A 19,662-nucleotide genomic window follows, 5' to 3' on the forward strand; every position below is an offset into this window, starting at 1 on the left:
AGGCTGAAGCTGCTGCCTCTGTATCTTTATCTTTTTCCCAACATCCTGTCCTCCTACCCTATATGGTGGTGGGTCCCAAAGCCCAGAATACGTCATCACATCTCTCCATCTTCCACACCACGGATTGTGTGTGGGCCCTCCCCATGAGAATCCGCATATGTACACGTCATACCCCCTCCAATTTGGATCCTTTCCTTTACAGTTTATTACGGAGCACAAGTCAAACTGGAACCCTGTACTTTGCCCCATGATGTATGTCAATTCTACTCCACCATATTTAGCTATGCAGGAGTCTGACGTTCTACTCCCTGGTGTGTTTCTCCTGGTTCGGTTTCGTGGTGGTTCTACGGCTTTGTCTCTGAGGGAAGACTCATAATACAACAGAGGTAAAACAATAACACAGGTTAACACAACAACTCCCAACACACACCACTTATGGTGGCGTGGTTCTAATCCTAATAATTCTAATAACAATTTCATTTCTTTATTTTGTATTGCAAAAAGGTAAATATAAACGTGTAAAATATAAGAGTAAATATGGAGTGTAAATGTTCTGCAAGCGAGTCTTTCTTGTATCCTGGCTTTATATTACTCAAACGTACTCTGGGCAAAGTGTTGCTTCAAAGGAGCTTCAAACCTTCACATTGATCACAGGATATCTCTTCCGCACTTACGCTAAGCTAAATGAATAAACGTCTGTGTGAGTAAGCTGTGTGTGGTTTTTTTTTTTTTTAATCTTTAGTGTCTCTTATGTCCTCCAGTGTTCGGGCAGGTGTCTCTGCCGCTGCACACTGACTCCAGTGATACCATGTGTCACCTTTTCCCTGTAGTTTGACGGCGTGGGACGTCCATTCCACGACTTTGTAGGGACCAGTCCATCTTAGCTCTGACCACTTTCGTTTGATAACCTTGAGCAGGACCCACTCTGATGTTGGGGGGTCTTTCACTTCTGCTCCCTCCCGAGCTGTGGTCACCTGTTTGGAGAAAGCTGACACCAATGCTGTTAGTTGGTCATAATACAGTTTGTATTGCATAGGGCTTTCTATTTCTTCTGTAGTTTGGATCCCAGCTCCCGGTCCCGGGAACTGGTGTCCTGTTTTTAGTTCATATGGTGTGAACCCTGTCAATGAGTTCACTGAACTCCTGATTGACATTAGAGCTAGGGGTAGAGCATCTACCCAGCTCATTTTAGTCTGAGCACAGATTTTGCCTATTTTTCCCTTAATAGACTGGTTCATCCTTTCCACCTTGCCCTGTGACTGAGGATGATAGACTGTGCCAAATGTGTGTTTTAGCCCCAATGCCTTCTCTACCTGCTGTAGGTCTTTGTTTTTAAAGTGAGTCCTGTTATCAGATCTGATTCGTTTGGGGAACCCGTGCCTGGGGATATATTGATTTATCAGAAATTTGATTACTGTCTTTGCATCCTCTGATTTGGCAGGTATGGCTTCTGGCCAGCCGGTGTATGCATCCACCGCCACCAGAAGGTACCTGTGTCCTCCCACTCTTTCTATCATGTCTGTATAGTCAATGATGACCTCTTGACCTGGGAGTTTAGGGAGAGGAAATTTCTCTTGGTGTGGTTTCACTGTGGGTCTGACATTATATTCTGTACATATTTTACATTCTCTGATGTGATTCTCAATCGTGGCTGGCAGAAAAGGGTGCCACCAATGAGTGAGACCTCGCACCATTTGCATCTTTCCACAATGAGTCATCCCGTGAGCCTCCCGGAGGACTGATCTTATCAGCCCTGGGGGTAACACTGGTCTTCCGTCCGGAGACCTCCACACACCCTCTGTTCTCACTGCTCCTCTCTCTTTCCAGACTGTAAGCTCCTGTGGAGAAGCTTTCTGCTGCTCTGCTATTAACATATTTACATCACATGTTGGCAGGAGATCATGTACTGTTTTCTCTGTTTGTAACATGATATACTGTTGATTATATCCTGCCTTTCTCTTGGCTGCCATATCTGCAGCCTCATTTCCCCTAGCGATAGCTGTCCCTGCTTTATCATGGCCCTTACACTTAATGACTGCTACCTGTGCTGGCTTCATCAGAGCCTCCTGATGCACATTCCGCGCGCCCGCCACAATACTCATCACGTCCTGTCTCAATGCCTCCACCTGTACTATTCCCTGTCTTATTTTCTTCATCACTTCCTCTTTGGCCTTCACATACTCTTCTTCCCCTATCACATCTGTATTAAGCACACCGTCTTTAATCATCAACATTGGCATTTGCATATTCTTCCCTGAATATGGTGGGGGAATTGAAGCTGTGGGTGTTTGGGGTAGCTCAGGATACAACCTATTAGAGGTGGGTTCTGGTGGGGATGAGGCTGGATCCTTTGCAGGAGCAGACAGAGGTTGCTTATCTTTGTTTTGTTTTTTGTGACTTTTGTCTGTGTTTTTCCAATAGGCCATGGCTGTAACTGCCATCTGATGGAGCAGAGCTTGTTTGCGCTCCTTAATGTCTTTCTGATTTTTCCATTTTCTCTTTATAAATTTAGGTTCATTCTCCTTTTTAGCGTGTTCTTCCAAATCATTTCGTGCTTTTACTTCTGCAGCCTGCAATTTCTTTGTGATGTTTCCCTACTCATCATCCCCAGGCAACTCACCTTGTGCCTGTAATGCCTTCCACAGCTCATCAAACTCTCTACCAACTTCCTGTCTCCGCTTATCCTCTACTCCTGACAACAACTGTTTTCTAATTTCCCTAAACTGAGTTTTTACCAGCATGGGAGGGCAGCCTCCCTGCTCGCGACAGTCCCTGTCGAATTCGCCGATCATCACGTTTCTCTGTCCCTCTTCCATTCTGACTTGTTTCTACCAGTAAGGTACTGCTGCACACAATAAAAAGACAAAAACAAAACAAAACTATACACAATGCTTTGTGCCACGTGACCGCTCTACAATGCAGTCTACGCGGGCTTATTATTCAAAAAACAAAACTGTACACAATGCTTTGTGCCACGTGACCGCTCTACAATGGATGCCTATGGCTCGGCGACAACTGGCTTCTATCTTAAGGCAAAATTACACAGCTTCCTCTTTTTCTTCCCCACAGAACACGACCACCGCTCAGACACTGAGAGAGCAGGAATTTGAGTCACCTCTAATAGACTCTATACAACTCTCTCGCCCCGTAAAATAGCTGGTTGTCGGTAAGCCACCCACACAACAATATCCCCTTAAAAGACTTATTTATTTACACTCCCAATATCAGGGTGGTTCTGCGGACCACTGAATAGATGTCTCAACATGAGCGATAGTATTCAGTGTTAGGGATCACATGGAAAACGCTCCCCTGCCCGCAGAACTCTGTAACCTCTTTTTTGTGTTGTAACAATCTACACAAAGGTCTTTCAACCTCAGACAACCCGTGTCTTCAGACTATATTCTCAGCTGTCCAAGGGGCAACCTTAGATGGAAACCTAATCTCAGGGCTTTTCACCCGACTATGTTTCATATTTAGGAGTCAAATTTATGATTTGCTCCAGGGCCTTACACCCGACTATGTTTCATGTTTAGGAGTCAAATTTATGATTTGCTCCAGGGCCTTACACCCGACTATGTTTCATATTTAGAAGTCAAATTTATGATTTGCTCCAGGGCCTTTCACCCTGCCCCGGGGCATTTCACTTTTGTGTTTTGTTTTAATTTTATTCCTTTACATTTTAGACTAGGAGACTTTAGTACAATGACAACACAAGTTTTAGTGTTTCCAATTGCAGAACTTCGATAAAACAGGCGTCTGCTTACCTTCTTTTTAGGCCGCGGCAAGTGTTGTCACGATACTGCTGTCCTCCGCTGTTGAATGTCTTTTGTCCCGTCACTCCTCCGGCTTCAATCACGTCGGGGTCACCAATTGATGGACTAGGGGCTCATCCTACTCTCCAGTGTGTTATGTGTGAGCTCAGTCCTGCATGTTCTTTAATGAAGCAATAGGAGAAGATATTCGGTCTCAGTTAATGTAGTTTATTAAGCAGTAAAGGAATAAAATTACAGAGCTCTGGGTCTCAACTTCACGTCCCTGACGAACAACAAAGGTTGGTCAGTTCACGAAGTCTGACCTCCTGTCCTTTCCCTGACCCAGTATATTTGAGCGTAACAGAGTGTCATTGTGCACGCAAGGCGTTGTCCTCTTCTCACTGGCAGTTCCACTTCCTCCTTCACCACACCACGCCCCTGCTTCGTGTTAATCTGACTCCTTCCCGCTGGCGGTGGGGGCGTGGTTCCTGTTTTGAAAGACAAGAGAACAACACAACTCCCTACACGTGCTGTACCTTACTATCTGTACATCACTTTCTATTCTTTTTATCATATATGAAACTAATTATCTAAGCATTGTGGTATGTGCTCCTCAGAGTTCATGTCTCTTCCTCTCCTGTACTTCTCCACTTCTGCAAAGCAAACACATTCAGATCAGCTGAAATCATCTCAGTATTCTCATTGTTCACACATCTAAAACTTATATAGTGAAACACAACTTATAGTAAAACACATAAAATCATTCTATTCCCAACAATATATATTTAATGAAGATATAATTAGGTAGTATTAATCAACTTGTTACATGACTATGTGTTCCTTCATTCTGTTTCTCATTATACATTGTCATTGAATTAATCAGAGCGTGTGTATTTGACGTAGGCTAGCTGTTATCATGGCATAATAAGTGTATTTTGATTTAATGTTAATCTGTATGTTTAATTGGATGCTAAGAAACAATGTGGACCATAGTGGGAAGAGTAAGCATCACTCGCGCGTAACATATTAAAGTATACAACCTTGTATCAGGAAAGAATTAAAGTTTCCCCTGATTATATCTCAATAGGGACATATTCCTTATCACGAGGAAAACCCCCCTTCTTATCAGGCTCGCCGCCCACTTTTTGACTCAGTGAAATACCCGGGCACCGCTTGCTCTCATTCTCTTATCTCTCTTCTTTTCTCTTCTCTCAAACTCTTGTCTTAACTTGTTTTCTCTTGTCTCCTCTCTTCTGTTAATTTCTCTTGCTCTTAGCTTCTTCTCTTAATTTTTCATCGTGTCTTGATTTACGCGCTCTTAACTTTTAACTCTTGCTTCAGTTTTTTTTTCCTCATTTTCGTCTGCCGTATTTATTCGCATTTTTAACCTTTCATGCTCACGAGCAAAGTTATTTTGAACTTTGAAATTTTATCAATCCAGTTTTCTTTTATTTCCAGTGTTTTCAACATTTTTACGCATAATGGTAACTTTGACAGCAGTATCGAACCAGCCAACAGGCCTTCTCCAGCGTGGGCCAACCAGCTGGGTACCCACAGGACATCGCAAATTCAACCGCTCTTCCGGCTGTGAAACAGCCATGCTATTCTGCTGGAAAACCCAGGAGCAGCTGAGCGACAGTCCAGGGACCCCGAAAAAGCTCCACATGTGATCCCCGCTGTTGAAAGTATGCCAAAATTTTCCATAACTTGAGTTAATATATATATATGAATGAAGTGAGACTTCATTCATATATATATTGTTAATTTTGTGTTGCGTCATATAATCATTATTTGCTATTCATTTACTCTGTGTTACCCATTTAGTTAAATAAATCTTCATATATCGCCAAGTTGTTGTTTGTGATGTATATCTTGTGTACAGGAGCTGAGATCACTGTCTAGAGAATTCATAACCCAGATATTGACGTTGATTCATTATTGATAAGCGTGCTGACGAATTAATAAGTAATTTACGGAGTTATTAATTTGATTAGTCGCTTCCCTCGTTAGGAGGGTGGTGCCCCAAATTCATTATTACGAGTGCAAATATTCTAAAAGAGGTTTTCCCCTACATATATTAGATATGATCAATATATCCTTACTAACAGGCTATGTACCACAGTCTTTTAAGGTAGCTGTAATTAAACCTCTCCTAAAAAAGCCCACCCTGGATCCAGAGGTGTTAGCCAACTATAGACCAATATCTAATCTTCCCTTTCTTTCAAAGATCCTTGAGAAAGTAGTCGCAGACCAGCTGTGTGATTTTCTCCATGATAATAATTTATTTGAGGAATTTCAGTCAGGGTTTAGAGTGCATCATAGCACTGAGACAGCACTAGTTAAAATTACAAATGACCTTCTGATTGCTTCAGACAAACACTTAATTGGCCTAAAAGGTTCTGCACTAAGCTGGTTTAAATCTTATTTATCTGATCGTTTTCAGTTTGTTCACGTTCATAATGAATCATCCTTACGTACTAAAGTTTGTTTTGGAGTTCCGCAAGGTTCTGTGCTCGGACCAATCCTATTTACTCTATATGTGCTTCCTTTAGGTAACATCATTAGAAATCACTCTGTAAATTTCCATTGTTATGCGGATGATACACAGTTGTATTTATCTATGAAGCCAGAAGAAAGTAATCAATTAACTAAACTTCATAATTGCCTTAAAGACATAAAAACCTGGATGAGCACCAATTTCCTGATGTTAAATTCAGACAAAACTGAAGTTATTGTTCTTGGCCCCAAACAACTCAGAGACTCTTTATCTGATGACATAGTTTCTCTAGATGGCATTGCTCTGGCCTTTAGCACTACCGTAAGAAACCTCGGAGTAATATTTGATCAAGATTTGTCTTTTAATTCTCATTTAAAAGAAACCTCACGGACTGCATTTTTTCATCTGCGTAATATTGCGAAAATTAGGCCTATCCTGTCCCGAAAAGATGCAGAAAAATTGGTCCATGCTTTTGTTACCTCAAGGCTGGATTACTGTAACTCTCAATGGGAGATTTTGACTCTAGAAAGAACTGATAGAGATACTCCCAAGAAAATTTTTGACATATTGTCTAAACTGTACGGTGATAACACATAGGCTTCCACCTTGAGGGCCCAGTTTTTCAACTGTAGGCAAGAACCAAATCAGGTCATCATGGGTCTGAGGGGCCAATCTGCCAGGAGCTCCGGCGACTAGTTAGGAAAACCTCTTGTGTGTCTTTTGATGAGATAAAAAAAAAAAAAAAATAACAATAATAATAATAAGCTTTATTTGTATAGCACCTTTCCAAACAAAGTTACAAGGTGCTTTACAACAGCAGAATAAAAAGGCAGAATCCAATAAAATGACAATAATATAAAAACATTATAAGAACATAAGAAATAATAAAACATTAGAAAATAGAAAACATTAGACATTATTAGAGTACATTATTAGATGACAACAGCAATTAAGTAAAAGCACATTTAAAAAAGTGTGTTTTTAAGAGATTTAAAAGAGGACAGAGATGTGGCTCGCCTGATCTCCTCTGGCAGGTCGTTCCAGAGCGATGGGGCCCTGATAGCGAAGGCCCGGTCGCCCTTGGTTTTCAATCTAGATCTTGGAATCTCTAATAGGGACCCACCGGAGGATCTCAGGCTACGCCTTGGCTCATATGGGACTAAGCAGTCTTTGATGTACTCAGGGGCCAGTCCCATCCGGGCCTTAAAAGTGATCATTAAAATCTTAAAATCAATTCTAAAACACACAGGTAGCCAGTGTAATGAAGCTAAAATCGGGGTTATGTGTACTCTTTTGTTTGAATTTGTGAGGAGTCTGGTGGCAGAATTTTGAGTCTGGAAAGATAATGTTTACTTAGGCAGGAGTAGAGTGAGTTACAGTAATCTAAACGGGATGTGATGAATGCATGAATGACAATTTCCAGGTTCTTGGGAGACAGAAAGGACCTGATTTTGGAGATTCTGCGTTGTAAAGTAAGGAACTTTACCTTTCTTTACCTTTACCTATGATAATGACATCGGATTTGTCTGGGTTCAATTGAAGGAAATTATTAGACAGCCAGCTGTACTTCATTTAGGCATACCTGGAGAGTGTTTAGTTGCTGGTTGATGGTAGGGTCGAAAGAGAAATAAAGCTGTGTGTCATCTGCGTAAAAATGGAAACTAATATTGTGTCTGCGGATTATGTGTCGTAGTGGTAACATGTAGAGTGAGAAGAGCAACGGGCCAAGGACTGACCCCTGAGGTACTCCACAAGACAAAGATGCTGTGGAAGATCTGCAGTCACCAATGAGTAAAACCAATCTAAAACAGTGCCAGAGATGCCAACCCACTTCTTGAGATGTTCCAATAAAATCAGGTGATCCACGGTATCAAAAGCTGCAGTGAGATCTAAAAGGATTAAAATAGATGAATGGCCAGATTCAGCTGCTAAAAGAAGATCATTGAGCACTTTGAGGAGCGCAGTCTTTGTGCTATGACCCGCTCTAAAGCCAGACTGGAATTTTTCAAATAGGCCATTTCCGGTTATAAATGAAATGACCTGTTCTGCAACATTTTTTTCTAAAACCTTGGCCAGAAATGGAAGTTTGGAAATGGGACGAACGTTGTTCAGGATGATGGGGTCTAATGAGGGTTTTTTGAGAAGTGGTTGTACTAATGCAGTCTTGAAGTGGTCGGGAATTATGCCTGATGAGAGGGAAGAGTTAATTATAGTTAAAATAAAAGGACAAACTAAATGCAGGACTTCTTTAAGGAAGCGGGTGGGGAGGATATCAAGAGGACAGGATGTGGGCTTCATGTTGGAGATGGTTTTAGCAAGATGTTCTATTGAGACAGGGTGAAATAAATTTAAAGAGCACGACAGATTAATGGGTGGATTGAGAGTTACAAGAGGCAGTGGGGTGATTTGATTTCTTATTGTACTGACTTTCTTAGAAAAGAAAGATAAAAACTCCTCACGTCTCCGTAGACGGCTCAATCACAGTGGGAGGGGCATCTGTAGTGCGGCTGATAGTATTAAAAAGCACTCTGGTGTTATGCTGGTTTTTCTCAATAATATTGGTAAAATAGTTTGCTTGAGCATTTTTAATTTTCAAATTAAAATCTTTCATTAAAATTTTTAGACTGTCACAGTGGACAGTTAATTGTGTGGCCTTCCATTTCTGTTCTGCTTGACGGCAGATTCTCTTTAATGAGCAAATTTCCTCATTTATCCAGAGTTGAGAGGTATTTTGAGGCTTTTTGGTTATAAAAGGTGCAACTCTGTCTAGAATGTCTGAGCAGGTGCTGTTAAAACCATTTAAAATATTGTTAGTGTTCATTAAAGAGCAAATTTGGAACTCAGAGGAAGCAAATTCTTGACAGAATATGGAGGCAGAGGTTGAATTAAAAATGCGGGAGCGTGTCTGACTTTCAGGTTGGTTTGAGATAATGGGCAAGGTGATGTTAAATAAAATACAATTATGATCAGTGACCCCAATATCAATACAGAGCGTGTTGTTTACAGTAATTCCAGTATATAAAACGAGATCCAATGTGTGGCCTTTGGTGTGAGTAGGACCAGTAGGAGTGAGAGACAAACTAAAAATCACCTAAAATTAAAATATTATCAAATTTAGGGATAGCAATTGACAATAATTCTGAGAATTCTGTGATAAAACTAGTTGTAGATTTTGGTGGTCTATAAATAAGAATACAGAGGGTCCATGCGCTACCCGAAACAGTGAAATAGAGGGATTCAAAGGTAGTGAAAGACCCAAAAGTAGTGCTACAACATTTAAAACATTTTTTTATAGAAAACAGCTAGACCACCCCCTCGACCAGTTAATCTGGGTTGGTTCAGGTAAGTAGCCAGGGGGACTTGTTTCTATTAAAGGAGCTATGTTATTCCTGGGTCAGCCATGATTCAGTGATTAGAAAAAAATCAAGATCATGGTCAGTTACTGAGCCGGTAACAGAGGCAGTAAGCAGCAGAAAGGAGGGACAGAGAGGGACATAAGCATAGCCCTGCTACAATCTACCCCCCATTTTTGTATCAGCGGCCCGTCGATATAGAAATCTCTACCACCCTTGCTACATGATTAATTAGCTCCAGGGCCTAAAGTACGCTGTGGTCACACTACTCAAGCCAGGGACCCGAGAGACTGCAACCCCGCCTCCCCTGTTTGTGCGGCCTCTGGAAGATGATGGAGATTTGAATGACATCCTGCTGTAGTCCGTGTGGTCCTTCTTGGGGCCTCAGGTCCACTGTCAGGGGCTGTGTCGAAGGAGGCTGCAGAGAGCGAACCAGGAGAGTTAGAGGAATCATTTGAATTCACCTGAGGGATTTGTTCCATAGGGGCAAGCGGTTCGTCCCAGGGCGGCCTGGTCACCACAAGGATAACATCCTCTGCCTCCTCCTCTTCCGCAATGCTGGTCAGTGTGTCTGGGTCTGGTACAGTGGGTTCCTGGGGGCAAAGGTCATGAGGCACAGGCTTAATCATGGAGTGGTGGACATGTTTCACTTTTTGGGGATCTTCCAGGGCTGCAACAGAATATACTGCACCCCCAGCACTTGGTGTCCTTACCACCACATAAACCGTTGGGCTCCACAGGTCTTGAATCTTTACTCGGCCTCTTTTACTGTGGTCTCTCAGATAAACGAGTTGGCGTTCCTGCAGATCACTGACCTTAATCCCAGCATCGTGGCGTTCCTTGCGCCAATTTTCTGCCATTTCCAGCCATCCACAGGCCCCATCATAGGCTACCTGAAGTCACCACTGATGCTTCTACACCCAGTCCTCCACCCGTCCCCCAGTGGTCTCTGGGACTCTGCCTAGGAGGAAGTCAACAGGCAGATGTGGCTCGCCAGTGGACTGATGCATGGTTGTGTTGTAGGAAAACACGACTTGGGGCAGGTACCTAGACCAGTGCTGCTTCTTCTCAATTGGTAAGGTGCGGAGCAGGTCATGGAGGGTGCAATTAAAACGCTCACACTGGCCATTGCCGTCAGGATGGTATGGTGTAGTGTGGGTTTTCTGAATGGCATAAAGATCCCATAGCTGCTGTATGAGGTCACTTTCAAAGTTTCTACCTTGATCAGAATGAAGGCGGGCTGGTACTCCGAACTTGTAGAACCACTCAGACACAAGGACACTTGCCACTGTGGAAGCACGTTGATCTCTTGTAGCTACTGCCTGGGTGAACTTAGAGAAAACGTCTGTCATGACCAGAACATTTTCCTTACCATCTTGAGACGGCTCGAGAAGTGTACAGTCTATGGCCAAAATCTGATTAGGTCTTGAGGCAAGGAGGTGACCCATGGCTACGTTGGCCTGTGGGCGAGTTACCTTAGCAAGTGTGCAGCGCTCACACCTCTGGCACCAGTCCTTGATGTCTTTGTGCATGTGGGGCCAGTAGCACCTCTGCCAAACCAGCTCTGTTGTCCTCTCCACTCCTTGGTGACCATGGCCTTGGTGCAGCTGTTGCAGAACCTCTTCCCTCAAAGACTCTGGCAGGAGGATTTGGTGGATGTCCTCACCGCCATCCGCTCGCTGGATGTGACGATATAGCAGGCCGTTCGTTTGGATGATTCTGTCCCACTGGCGGCACAGCTCTAACACGTGGGGTGAGAGGGTGGCTCTTTCAGCCCTATCTGGGTGCCTTTGGGTTCTCCAATACTGCAAGAACACTCCTATAGTGGGGTCTGCTTCTTGGGAGGCTGCCAGGTCATTAGCAGAGCATGAAGGCATGGCTGAAACAGCTGCTTGAATTACCTGCTGGAGTGCATCTTGCCTGCCAGGTTGCTGCAATGCTTGAGGGATGGCCGTCCCTGGTAGCAGGAACTCGAAGGCATCCTGGGGTGCTGCTGGAGACATATGGGAGAGAGCGTCAGCATTAGCATTAGTCCTATCAGACCTGTAGCGAATAGTGTAGTCAAAGGCAGCCAACTGGGCTGCCCAGCACTGTTCCATGGCCCCAAGCTTTGCAGTGTTCAGATGGCTAAGGGGGTTGTTATCAGTCCAGACTATGCACTTCTGGCCAAGGAGGTAATCACGAAATTTCTCCGTCATGGCCCACTTTAATGCCAGAAATGGAGCTCATGGAGCTATAATTGGACATATTTCTCTCAGTAGGCCTCAATCCACAGCTGGCATAGGCTACAGGTCTCACTCTCCCCTCTTGTTCCTGGGAGAGAATGGCCCCAAAACCACTAAAGGCGGCATCAATCTCCAGAATAAATGGTAAGGAAAAATCAGCACACGCCAAAACAGGTGCACTCACCAACTTTGCTTTCAGATCCTGGAAACTCCTCTCACACTCCCCTGTCCAGCCATCTCCAAACAGGTGCTGCCGTTGTCGACCATGGGCTCGCTGCACCTCGGCCACTAGACGATGAAGTGGAGCAGCCAATTTTGCAAACCCCTCCACACGTCTGTAATAGCTAGCGAAGCCGAGGAAGGACCGCAGCTCAGAGACGCTAGTAGGGCAGGCCCACTCGGCCACTGCAGAGATTTTATCAGGATCTGTAGACACCCCTTCACTGGATATAACATGGCCATGGTACTTTACCTCCTTTCTGAAGAATGCACATTTGCCAAGTTTCACTTTCAAGCCCTCCTGTTGCAGCCTACTCAACACAGCCCCCAGGCGGTCCAGGTGTTCAGCTACAGTAGAAGAGAAAACCACAACATCATCCAAGTACAGAAGCAGAGATTGACCATGCTGTGCCCCAAACATTTGCTCCATCAAGCGCTGAAAGGTGCTAGGTGCGTTGCAAAGACCAAATGGCATTCTATTGAATTCAAAAAGGCCAAATGGAGTGCAAAAAGCAGTTTTCATCTTGTCTTTTTCTGCAACAGGCACCTGATTGTATCCACTTGCCAAGTCCATGGTAGAGAACCATTTTGCTTCTGACAGTGCATCCAGGGATTTCTCAGTTCTCGGCAGGGGGAAGGCATCTCGGTGAGTCTCACTATTTAGCTGGCAGTAGTCAACACACAGGCGAATGCTGCTATCCTTCTTCCTGACAATGACAATGGGAGAGGCATAAGGGCTGCTGCTCTCTCGAATCACCTGGCTGTCTAGCAACTGTCGAATATGCGCCTTCACTGCCTCGTACTCTGAGGGGGGTACCGTCCTAAATCTCTGGTGAATGGGCACCTCATCTAGCAGGGGTATCTCATGGGTGATCAGGTCAGTACACTCCAAATCACCATCGTGAGTAGAAAACACAGTCTCATAATGCCGGAGCAAACACCTGACTTTGTCCTGCTCTGAAGGAGTGAGTGACGAGAGGTCTACAGCTTGAACTGGATCTTGCAGTGGGGCCTCGGAAGTAGCTTGAGAGGACACGGTAGCTGTCACCTGCCCTTTAGGGGACACAGTCACCTCAGTGATACCTTGGGTAGGCTTACTATCTCAGCTGGGCTCAGGGTACCTAGTGGTGTGCAAGGGTGGAGTGTAGCATCAGTAGCACTAACATTAACCACTGGAATGTAGGCTGTCCCTCTCACAACTGTGACCATAGCAGGAGACACTAGCAAACCTATGGGGAGCGAGCATGTAGCAGTGAGCGGCTTGAAGAGACCAGAACCAGGGGAACCGAACACACCCTGGGGACATGTAGTAGCAATTACCTTAACAGTACCTGCTGGAATGCAAACTGGCCTACGTCCCCTCACCCGTACCATATCCATTTTAGGGGGGGCTGATTCAACCTGAACCCGATGACACTTTTGGAAAGCTTTATTCCATGGGGAGGAAGATTGGCCAACAAGAGGTAGGGCAAAGAGGGCGGCACCACGTTCTCTGAAAAGCTCATTAAAGCATTCTCTGATGACATTCATGCCTATTACACCAGGCACTTTAGGTTGAGGCAAATGCTCGGGGGGGGGGGGGGGGGGGGGGTCCCTGACAACCAAGATTCCCCGACTGGGGACAACTTAACCCAGCACTTCCACATCAGTCTCCAAATAACCCAGGTAAGGTATCTCAAGGCCATTAGCAGCATGAAGATCAAGCCAACGACAGGTATGAAGCCTTTCTTGGAAATGCTGGGCAAAGAAACTTTGAGTGATGGTTGTCACCATAGACCCAGTGTCCAGCAAACACTCAAGTTCAACGCCACCAAAGGTAACAGTTGGACATGATCCTACCAATTTGGAGACAGTGTCACAGATATTCTGACTGGGGTCATCGGAGCCAGGGGGGTTCCCTTCTGAGTTGTGGCTCTGCAACACAGAAGGAATTAGTTTTCCGCCGGCTGAATGGCAACATTTGGAAGAGGGGCACAAGACTGGGGTGCTTGATGCGCATGCTGCTGGTTACAGTTTCTTGCAATATGGCCCGGCTGCTGGCACCGTCTACACACTAAGGGGGCGTTTCGATCAAACTGGGGGTGTCTAGGAGGGTTTCGCCACTGCAACAAATTTTGAGAAAGCTGATTAATCTGTTCCTGCTGCTGTTTTAGCATCTCCTTTAACTCTACCATCTCATCCTGAACCTTGTTACTAGGTGTGGTCACAAGCTGTTCATTGGCCTGGAGACGCTGAACTGCACAAAAAGACGGCACTGAATAACTTCTCCCCCTCCCTTCTGAAGGCTGACCCTCCTGCTCCCATCTAATTGCTTCCCTTCTAACATCCAGTAAAGTGTTGTCTGGATTTTGGCAAATAAGTCGTTTTAACTCTCTGTGTAATGCTGGATCAAGCACATGTTCCACAAATTGATCTCTTAAGAGGACAGCTGAATTTATCATACCAGCAGGGATGCTCTTAGTTACCTTTTCCATGAGGCAGAAAAGGGCATGAGAGTACTCCTGCAAGGACTCACCCTCAAACTGCTTTCTCGAAAAAAAAAATTCTCTTGTAAGGCAACATAGGATTTGGAACACCCATAAAGTTCTTGGAGAATGGTCAAAATGCGTTCTGGATCCTCGCAATCAGCCTGGGGCTGGTATCTAATCTCCTCTTTAGCCTTGCCCTCGAGGTGGTCATAGATAAAATAAGCTTGGTCAAGAGGAGAGAGATATCAGGCCTGCCTGCTAGATCGCACCTCTTCAACCCACTCACCAACACCAATACCAGAATTACCTCTAAAAATGGAACATTTATGTTCCCTAGGAATGTAGATGATGCGTTCTCTGGTATGGGCGGCCTGTGAGGTCGAGGGTTGTGCTCCATTAGATGTGCTGCCATTGGAGGAGGTGCCATCCAGGTGACTGGGTGCAGAGCAGAGCATGTGAGTGGAGCGGGGAGCGGGGAGCGGGGAGCGGGAGGATTTTGTGTTGAGCGAGGAGCGGCTATTTTTTTTTTAAAAGGTGGATCTCTCGCTCCAATTTCGCTCCGGTCGCTCATGCCCCATGCAGAATGCATCTTTGCACCTGTGCACACCCACACTGTTTTCTTTCAAAACTATGGAGTTTACTGTGTACTTCAGAAAAGAAACTGAGAAAAGAAGCAGCGGTACCTTGGAGAACGGTCCCTAACTGCGGGGAGAGGCGAGAGGGCTTCCCCGGAGGTCGGCCACTTAACCTGGTCCGTCTCCTCCACACTTTAACTTATTTCCACCCTGCCGACAGTGGTACCGTGGAGAACGGTCCCTAACTGCGGGGAGAGGGCTTCCCCGGAGAATCTACCAAGCTCATGTTTTATTTGTGAATAGAAGATTACAGGTTAGGGTAGTACGACGCAGTTTTTTTGAGCGGAGTGGTGAGCGAGTGGAGCGGGATAAAATTTATGATGGAGTGGAGTGGAGCGGAGCGAAGAATGCGCAGAACCAAGCGGAGCGGACGAGTGGCGCAAAGTGACAGGTCTGCGAGCGAAAATTTTCTCCCGGTCCGCTCCGCTCACATGCTCTGGTGCAGAGTCTCTAGCCGCCGCTCGCTCCTGTCGCAGCTGCTCATTGTCAGCCTGAAGCTGACGGATCATGTCCTTTAATTCCTGCAACTCTCCTTCCATATCTCTACTCAGATGAGGAGAAAGAACAGTTACTGGTTGTAGAGACAGTAATTCAGGGTCTTCACAGCTCGAGCCAGGACTTTAATGTTTCTAACTAATGTTTCTATAACGCGAAACACCAGAGCCACCTCTAGAGGTGATTGTGAAGTGCCTTTTAGGCGGACTGCAGTTGGACAAAATGTTATGTCGTATGAAGGTAGCAAGCTCTGGAATAGCCTACCACTCTCAGTCAGCGAATCTTCCAGCTACATAACTTTCAAGAGGCTTCTGAAGGTGTGGATTAGGACCAGCCAGATCTGTGACCATGTGTAATCACTTCCATAAACTTGATGTAACAGAGCTGTGTACAATAGGGCCACGTGAAATTTCTTAAGCACTTTAATATGCAGTATGCACTTTATATTTATAACTGTACCATTTATTAGTAATATGTAGTAGGGCAATGTGCAATCTTCATTTAGTACTTGTTAATTTTCTGATTTGCAGCAACACTTTAATATGCACTAGCACTTTATAAGGGCATCTTGCAATTTAGATTTGTATTTATTTAAATCTGTGCAATATATACTTTATCTATGCAACAGCACTTTATTTACATGCACAGTCCCATGCACTTTATAGTAAGCACTTTCCTCTTTTGCACACTAGCTCGAATGGTCGCCTACCACTGAATGTTCTGTGTACTTGTATTGTATATGTTTTGAATGATCCGTGTACTTGTACTGTGTATGTTTTGTTTCTTTTCCTTTTTCTCTTTTTCTATTTTACCTGATGTAATATCAACCTGTCAAGGGACTACAGATGGAAACTAGCCTACGGCTATAATCTGGCATATTATATATGTATATATGTTCATTAATATGCACTGTCCCTTTTTAAATAAATAAATTGAAATTGAAATTGACATTAATCCAGCATCGAGTCTGTCACTGTTTTGCCTTTTTAAAACTTAAACTATACTGTCTTGCCTTTAACAAAAAAAGTAATTAAAACTGGTGAACCAACTGCACACCACAAAAGAACAAGAAGCACACGTCTGTTTTACAACCCTGCCGACAACGCCAGAATGTGACCTGACCAGAAGGAGGGCAAGGTGGCTTTAAACTACACCGTAACCTGGGCCCACCAAAGACTAGTTTTTCAAGGTACAAGCCATCACAGATAAGTGTAAAGGACTGGCAGAGGCGTAGCTTCAAATTCAATTGTACAATTTTTATTACAACAAGTTATAAAGAGTCAACATTTAATGTCCACTTAAAAAGATAAAAGTGGCATTTGCCAGCAATAAAATAAAGTTCACAGTGCAATAGGTCTAATGTTGGTTCTGCGCTTTGGAGCAACGGGGGGGGGGGGGGGTGTCACCCTAATTAAAAGGACAAAAACACACGATTAACAATCAGGCTGTCTGAACTTTTTTGGCCTCCAGTTTTTAAAAAATCTGCATCCATATGAGCGGTGTAATAAAAATACCTCCGTCCACATGACACCGCAAATTCCACTATCAAGCAATGTAATACACATGCCAAAGCAGTAGGTGGCGATATAACTCCTAACTGTAAGGCCATTGTAGCCAATCAGAAGGCAGTAAAACGTCATTACCGGAAAAACAACAATCTCTGAACTCTCCCCCCCCCCAACACCCACTCAGCAGAAAGAACTCCAGAGTGTCTAAATCAGTCTGATGACAGATTCTGATTCCTAAGCAGCTCTGTGAGAATCACTGTGTCATCATGTCACTGAGTAGCGTTAGTTGTATGATACAGCCACAAAGTGCTGATATGCTGCTAAATAGCAGCTGTTGGGATTCACAGGACCACAGATGATTTATCATTTGGTAAAATCTAAATAGTAGATTTAAAGGCTTTTTCCTCTGCATGCTCTTTGTTCTCCAAACAAAGACAGCTAGGACACCCATCTCCACAGGAGGTCTCACCTCACACCTCAGTGAGACTCAAGTCCCAAAACTTGATTGGACAAGACCTTTTACAGTGACATGTGACTCTGTGATGTCACAGACATCTGTACCAGGTCTGCTCCCTTCCACAGAATTTTTTTTTGCTCCAACCATGGAGCAGTGCTCTTCTTGCTCCAGCTGTTGAACAGCTAACACCTCTTCCCGTTTGGGCCTGGACAGCAGAGGCCCGAACCCCTGCTCCATAGCCCAAACCACTAAAGGGAGGGCAACTGATCACAGACTCTCTGGCAAACACAAGGTTTGCAACCAGCTTTCCAGCAACAAGGAACTAAGTGAGTTACCACCCAGCATCTAACTCTGCAAGGACCCCGAGCGACCAGCTTCCTCGGATCAGAACCTTTCGAACAAAGTACAACAAAGACTGCAGCTGGAACCATCTTTCCAGCCTTCTTCTGCCGGCTAACAAAGCACCACCACCAAGTGACTCTTCCATCCACTCAAGGATCAGTAATGTAACAACTGGGCATAGCTTATCACAGCTTTACAGGCTAAGCAAGACTGTTTGACTTGTTGTATGTGATTTGATGCTGTTTACTGAGTTATTGTTGTGATAGATTGCAGTTAGGTCATTGATTAGTTGGCTTCGCCAACAGCTAAGTGTTTAGTTTGCTAATACTATTCACAAACAGATTCTTGCATGCAACTAAACAATCTCTGCACTAATCCAGACCATTTGCAACACACGTCACATTGACACAGTTCAAATAAACACAAGAAGTTTGTGCTCTAGAGAAAGGATCAACACTCAGTGAAAAACCTAAGCCCTATGATAAGCTAATATGGCAAGGCTTAACTATACAAACCAATGAGCAGTGATAACTAGCATGTCTTTGGGGTCATCGGGTGGGAACCTCCTTTCACCAGTGTTTTGTCTAGTTGGTCCCACGACACCTCCAGGAGGCTAGACAGTGATCTCTAGCGTCCCAGAGACACTCCCCTAATGACAGGTCTCACTGCTCCCCTCCCTGCACCAACCCAATAACCTGCTTTACTTTACTTACACATGGCTTTCTCAGCCCAAACAGCACTGCCACCTTCAACCAAACCCAGGCTCTGTACATGCGAGCTCTAGGTAGAAGCAGGGCTGATACTACCTTTCCTAGCACATTCACCACACTACAATACAAGCTAAAGTTAATATAAGCTAAAGTTAAAGGAGCTAAATAAACTTAAAGGATCAGCAAACACACTCACCTTGCCGCATGGCCTCAAACAAAATGGATTCAAATAGGCCACTCCCACACTTAAATAACCTTCCTTTTCCTGGACTTCCTCCTTACTTACACATGGCTTTCTCAGCCCAAACAGCACTGCCATCTTCAACCAAACCTAGGCTCCGTACATGCGAGCTCCAGGTAGAAACAGGGCTGATACTACCTTTCCTAGCACATTCACCATACTCTATTTCACACGCTACATAGCATAACTACAATATAAGCTAAAGTTAAAGGAGCTAAATGAACTTACAGGATCAGCAAGCACACTCACCTTGCCGCATGGCCTCAAACAAAATGGATTCAAATAGGCCACTCCCACACTTAAATACTTCCTCTTCCTGGATTTCCTCCTGAGAGGAAGTGGATCTCTCCACCTGATCTCAAGGAGTTATGTGCCCTGTTTAGTAGTTCCCCCTGCTGGTCCCCAACTGACATTACTTCTTCTCTTATAGATAAACTGGCTACATTGAATTGCTTCATCTGACTTTTCCCTCACTGTCTTCCTCAAACTCTGTCCCCGCACTCCGAGTTCCCCCAGGAGTGAGACAGCTGATCTTGCTATGAATCCCCTACACCCCACTTCCACTGAGGGGGGTGTAGGCTAGACTCATTAACAAATAGGCTTTCAACAGAGCTACACCCAAACAGGCATTTCAAAGTTCCCACTTCTTTTCCTTTGTCTTTGTCCTGACCACACGGTCAGACAACCACCTCCCCCGAAAACTGAAGCAGCCTTGATTCTGCCATTTTGGTTGTTCTCTGTTGTCAGCCATTTTGTTTTG

General features: G+C 44.5%; 1 long non-coding RNA gene across 1 annotated transcript; it reads right to left on the reverse strand.

The window, feature by feature from the left end:
• Nucleotides 1-474: 474 nt before the first annotated feature.
• LOC144458397 (uncharacterized) lies at nucleotides 475-4,526 on the reverse strand. Its single transcript, XR_013487888.1, has 2 exons — nucleotides 3,765-4,526; nucleotides 475-988 (listed from the first exon to the last, which is right to left on the reverse strand). It is a non-coding gene; the product is annotated as an uncharacterized LOC144458397 (long non-coding RNA).
• Nucleotides 4,527-19,662: the final 15,136 nt, after the last annotated feature.

The sequence above is a fragment of the Epinephelus lanceolatus genome, chromosome 17 (genome assembly GCF_041903045.1).
Source record: "Epinephelus lanceolatus isolate andai-2023 chromosome 17, ASM4190304v1, whole genome shotgun sequence".
NCBI lineage: Eukaryota > Metazoa > Chordata > Actinopteri > Perciformes > Serranidae > Epinephelus > Epinephelus lanceolatus.